The following is a 6,547-nucleotide window of genomic DNA, read 5'->3' as shown; positions in this document are numbered from 1 at the left end:
AGGGTGTTACTGGATTCTCAGGTAGCATCTTTAGTCAGGAGCACTTTTATTAACCATTAGAGTCTGGAACATGAGATGGACTGTTGCTTTCAGATCGAGACCTTGATAAAATCTTCTATGCCTTTTACAGTGGGGGACAAGATTATTGTAATGCACTGTACAGGAGACTACAAAACCATTAACAGATTCTATGGGCCCAATACTTGGGTCACATCAAGTGATGATTGTGGTAGGAACCAATTGTGGCTGGGGGGGCTGGAGAAAATTGGCTGTATGCAGTTTTTATGACCTACAGGGCTTAGTGAACTGCCTGTACAGTCACCTGGGCAACTAAGAGCAGCCTTAGGGCCGTTCTAAGTTACTTCCAAGTGCAATGGCTCCTAAAGTACAATTACAACAAATGACGACTGACAAAGTGCAGCAGTGCTTCAGCCACACTCCTCTATCCCTGGCACACCCCAGTAAGCCCTACAGTGAGGGAAAGGGAGGGGAGTGGTAAAGAATTTGACACCTGGAGATATCCCCATATCAGAGGGACTTCTCAAATGGATTGTGCCAGCTTTACAGCCTCTTTATGACACCAGCCCAACACAAAAGGCCACATCAGACCTGAGAATTGGCCTTAGAAACTAATTATCTTTGTTTACATCACATTGAGACGTGCATCCTTCCTCAGAACATATCAATCATTGAGGTACTTTAACAAGAAGACTCCAGTGTAGATGAAGCTGTTCTGATCTCATTAACTGAGCAGGCAACTGAGAATTAGACTCCTCTCATACCAAGACAAAACATAGAATCTATGCAACAGTGATAGGTATCACTTAAGGGTATGTCTACACTACAAAATTAGATCAAATTTATAGAAGTCGGTTTTTTAGAAAGCATTTTTATATAGTCAATTGTGTGTGTCCCCCCACAAATGCTCTAAGTGCATTTAATCTGCGGAGTGCATCCACAGTACTGAGGCAACCATCGACTTCCGGAGAGTTGCACTGTGGGTAGCTATCCCACAGTTCCCACAGTCTCTGCCGCCCATTTGAATTCTGGGTAGAAATCCCAATGCCTGATGGGACAAAAACATTGTTGCGGGTGGTTCTGGGTACATATCGTCATGCCCCCCCTTCTCTCCCTCCCTCCCTCCTTGAAAGCAACGGCAGACAATCGTTTCATGCCGTTTTTCCTGGATTACCTGTGTAGGCGCCATACCATGGCAAGCATGGAGCCCGGTCAGCTCACCATCATTGTATGTCTCCTGGGTGATGGCAGACGCGGTACTGCATTGCTACACAGCAGCAACTCATTGCCTTTTGGCAGAAGACGGTGCATTATGACTGGTAGCCATCGTCGTCGTACTCCTGGGTACTCTTTTAGCCGACCTCAGTGAGGTCAGTCAGGGGCCCCTGGGCAGACATGGAAGTGACTCAACCAGGTCATTTCCCTTTTTAAGTTTAGTCTCATTGAGATTCAGTCCTGCCGGAAGTTGTACTGCACCGTCTTCTGGTGAGCAGCCAGGAGACGACGATGGCCAGCAGTCATACTGCACCGTCTTCTGCTGAGCAGCCAGGAGATGATGATGGCCAGCAGTCCTACTGCACCGTCTTCTGGTGAGCACCCAGGAGATGACGATGGCTAGCAGTCCTACTGCACCATCTGCTGCCAGCCTAAGATGTATAAAGATAGATGAAGTGGATCAAAACAAGAAATAGACCAGATTTGTTTTGTATTCATTTTCTCCCCCCTCCCTTCCTCCATGAAATCAATGGCCTGCTAAACCCAGGGTTTTGAGTTCTATCCTTCAGGGGGCCATTCTGTTTCTTCTTGATGCAAAGCCACCCCCTTTGATGATTTTAGTTCCCTGTAAGCCAACCCTTTAAGTCATGTTGTCATTCCCCTCTCCCTCCAGCAGAGCAACAGCAGACAATCATTTTGCGCCTTTTTTCAGCGCAAATGCCATAGCACTGGGAACATGGAGTCCACTCAGATCACTGCAGCAATTATAAACACTATAAACACCACACGCATTATCCAGCAGGATATGCAGAACCATAACCTGCAAGAAAAGCGAAACCAGGTGAGGAGGCGACTGCAAAGGGGTGACGAGAGTGATGAGGACATGGACATAGACTTCTCACAGAGTACGGGCCCCTGCAATGTGCACATCATGGTGTCAATCGTGCAGTTTCATGGCATGGAACGCTGATTCTGGACCTGGGAAACAAGCACAGACTGGTGGGACCGCATAGTGTTGCAGGTCTGGGACAATTCCCAGTGACTGTGAAACTTTTGCATGCGTAAGGGCACTTTCATGGAACTTTGTGACTTGCTTTCCCCTGCCCTGAAGCGGATGAATACCAAGATGAGAGCAGCCCTCACAGTTGAGAAGTGAGAGACGATAGCCCTGTGGAAGCTTGCAATGCCAGAAAGCTACTGGTCAGTCGGGAATCAGTTTGGGGTGGGCAAATCTACTGTGGGGGCTGCTGTGATGAAAGTAGCCAATGCAATCAAAGATCTGCTGATATCAAGAGTAGTGAGTCTGGGAAATGTGCAGGTCACAGTGGATGGCTTTGCTGCAATGGGATTCCCTAACTGTGGTGGGGCCATAGATGGAACCCATCTCCCTATCTTGGCACCGGAGCACCAAGACAGCGAGTACATAAACCGAAAGGGGTACTTTTCAATGGTGCTGCAAGCACTGGTGGATCACAAGGGACGTTTCACCAACATCAAAGTGGGATGGCCGGGAAAGGTACATGACGCTTGCATCTTCAGGAATTCTGGTTTGTTTCAACAGCTGCAGCAAGGGACTTACTTTCCAGACCAGAAAATAACCGTTGGGGATGTTGAAATGCCTATAGTTATCCTTGGGGACCCAGCCTACCCCTTAATGCCATGGCTCATGAAGCCATACATAGGCAGCCTGAACAGTAGTCAGGAGCTGTTCAACTATAGGCTGAGCAACTGCAGAATGGTGGTAGAATGTGCATTTGGGCGTTTAAAAGCGTACTGGTGCAATTTACTGACTCAGTTAGACCTCAGCGAAACCAATATTCCCACTATTATTACTGCTTGCTGTGCGCTCCACAATATCTGTGAGAGTAAGAGGGAGACGTTTATGGTGGGGTGGGAGGTTGAGGCAAATCATCTGGCTGCTGATTACGTGCAGCCAGACACCAGGGCGGTTAGAAGAGTACAGGAGGGCGCAGTGCGCATCAGAGAAGCTTTGAAAACCAGTTTCATGACTGGACAGTCTACGGTGGGAAAGTTCCGTTTGTTTCTCCTTAATAGAAACCCCCCGCCAACCCAGTTTCACTCTACTTTCCTTTAAGCTAAGCAGCCTGCCCTCTCCCCTTCGATCACCGCTTGCAGAGGCAATAAAGTCATTGTTGCTTCATATTCATGCATTCTTTATATATTCATCACACAAATAGGGGGATAACTGCCAAGGTAGCCCAGGAGGGATGGTGGAGGAGGGAAGCACCTGGTGGGGTGGTGGAGGAGGGAAGGATAAGGCCACACAGCACTTTAAAATTTTAAAACTTATTGAATGCCAGCCTTCTATTGCTTGGGAAATCCTCTGGGGTGGAGTGGCTGGAGGCACCCCCAGCGAGTTCTTGGGCATCTGGGTGAGGAGACTATGGAACGTGGGGAGGAGGGCGGTTAGTTACTCAGGGGCTGTAGCAGCGGTTTGTGCTCCTGCTGTCTTTCCTGCAGCTCAACCATACGCTGGAGCATATGAGTTTGATCCTCCAGCAGCCTAAGCACTGACTCCTGCCTTCTTTCAGCAAGCTGACGCCACTTACCATCTTCAGCCCGCCACCTCTCCTCACAGTCATATTGTGTTTTCCTGCACTCTGAGATTGTTTGCTTCCACATATTTTGCTGTGCTCTGTCAGTGTGGGATGACAGCATGAGGTCAGAGAACATTTAATCATGAGTGCATTTTTTTCGTCTTCTAATCTTCCCTAGCCTCTGGGAAGGAGAAACAGATGCAGCTGGTGGAGGGGAAAAAAAGGGAGAAGGGTAGTTAAAAAGTCATATTTTATAGAACAATGGGTACACTCTTTCATGGTAAACCTTGCTGTTAACATTACATAGCACATGTGCTTTCATTAAAAGGTTGCATTTTGCCTCTTATTGAGGGTATGCCAGTTTGGTGTGAGAGATCACTCACGCAGGGCCGGGCAACAGAATTCAGCTTGCAAGCAGCCATGATAAGCCACAGTATTTTGGCTTCTTTAACCTTCATAACGTGTGAGAATGGTTTCAAACAGCAGCACCCTCATTTCCCATACAAAGTAGCCGTTGAGTTGGCCCATTTAAAATGGGTTGGCAATTTAAAAGGAGTGGCTGCGGCTTCCGAGTTAATGTGCAGCAGAAACCCAACTAACACCTCCACACACACACACACACACACACACAATTCTCTGGGATAATGGCTTCACCCCTCCCCCCACCAAGTGGCTAAGAGTGGGGAAGATTTCTGTTCAGCTACAGGCAAACAGTCCAGCAGGAAGGGGCACCTCTGCATGTCCACTTACTAAAACCACCCTATTTCAACCAGGAGACCATGAGTGATATCACTCTCCTGAGGGTCATACCGAGAGATAAAGAACGGATGTTGTTTGAATGCAAGCAAACACCGGGACCATATGCTGCAATGTTTTGTTCTGCAATGATTCCTGACTATGTGCTACTGGCCTGGCATGGTAAAGTGTCCTACCATGGAGGATGGAATAAGGCTGCCCTCCCGAGAAACCTTTTGCAAAGGCTTTGGGAGTATATCCAGGAGAGCTTTATGGAGATGTTCCTAGAGGATTTCTGCTCCATCCCCAGACACGTTAACAGACTTTTCCAGTAGCTGTACTGGCCGCGAATGCCAGGGCAAATTAATCATTAAACACACTTGCTTTTAAACCATGTATAATATTTACAAAGGTACACTCACCAGAGGTCCCTTCTCCGCCTTCAGGGTCCAGGAGCCGGCCTTGGGTGGATGCGGGGGGTACTGGCTCCAGGTCCAGGGTGAGAAACAGATTCTCGCTGTTGGGGAAACCAGTTTCTCCGCTTCCTTGCTGTGAGCTATCTTCCTCACCCCAAGACCTGCTTCCGTGTTGCTTCCCATTCCTTGGACAGAGTCAAAGCACAGGGTTGGGGTAGTGGTGGCTGCAGCCCCTAGAATGGCATGCAGCTTATCACAGTAGCGGCATGTCTGGGGCTCTGAACCGGAGCGGCCGTTTTCCTCTCTGTTTTTTCGGTTGGCTTGCCTGAGCTCCTTAATTTTCATGCGGCACTGCTTTGGGTCCCTGTTATAGCCTTCATGCCATTTGAGATTTTTTCAAATATTTTGGCATTTCTTCTTTTCAAACGGAGTTCTACCAGCAGAGATTTATCTCCTCATACAGCAATCAGATCCCATACTTCCCATTCGGTCCATGCTGGAGCTCTTTGGTGATTCTGGGACTGCATGGTTTCCTGTGCTGATAGGCTCTGCATGGTGACCTGTGCAGGTAAGCTCGCCACGTTGGCCAAACAGGAAATGAGATTCAAAAGTTTGCGGGCCTTTTCCTGTCTACCTGGCCAGTGCATCTGAGTTGAGAGCGCTGTCCAGAGCTGTCACAATTGAGCACTCTGGAATAACTCCTGGAGGCCAATACTGTCGTATTACGTCCACACTACCCCAAATTCGACCCAGCAAAGCCGATTTCAGCACTAATCCCCCCGTCGAGGGTGGAGTAAAGAAATCGATTTTAAGAGCCCTTTAAGTCGAAAAAAATGGCTTTGTTGTGTGGATGGGTGCAGGGTTAAATCAATCTAACCCTGCTAAATTCGACCTAAACTCGTAGTGTAGACCAGACCACTTACAGGCTTAGTCTGTGTGGTCCAGACAAACACTGAATAGACTTGCTATTAAGGCATATGTGTAAAAGGAATCCCTGACAGAAGCAGTGAAACACGTTAGCATGGTCATATGGGAGAGATTTGCACTGTATCTGTTTTTTAGATAAACAGAGGACTTTATTTCTCAGTCCAATACAGCCTCTTTCAGCTCATGCAAAATTCACCTGGACAAAACAAACTGAAAAGAAAATTGAAAATGTTTGTTTTTTCTAATGACAGGTTTCAGAGTAGCAGCCATGTTAGTCTGTATTCACAAAAAGAAGAGGAGTACTTGTGGCACCTTAGAGATTAACAAATTTATTTGAGCATAAGCTTTTGTGAACTACAGCTCACTTCATCGGATGCATTCAGATGTAGCTCATGAAAGCTTATGCTCAAATAAATTTGTTAGTCTCTAAGGTGCCACAAGTACTCCTTTTCTTTTTGTTTTTTCTGTTTCTCAAACTTTCAGGCAGGCTGTTCAGGTGGACTTTTAATTTAAAAAAAAAAGATTTATATCTCCTATTTCAAAAGAATATTACAGATAGAAAACTACTGTTAAATCATACATCTAAATGTTTTATAATAATTAAATCCCTTTCAATAATTCCTGGCATTGGTTATCTGCCAAAATAGAACTTAAATCAGCATCTTTATACCTGTGCTG

Source organism: Dermochelys coriacea, chromosome 8, assembly GCF_009764565.3.
Source record: "Dermochelys coriacea isolate rDerCor1 chromosome 8, rDerCor1.pri.v4, whole genome shotgun sequence".
Lineage (NCBI taxonomy): Eukaryota > Metazoa > Chordata > Testudines > Dermochelyidae > Dermochelys > Dermochelys coriacea.
This window is presented reverse-complemented; position numbering follows the sequence as displayed.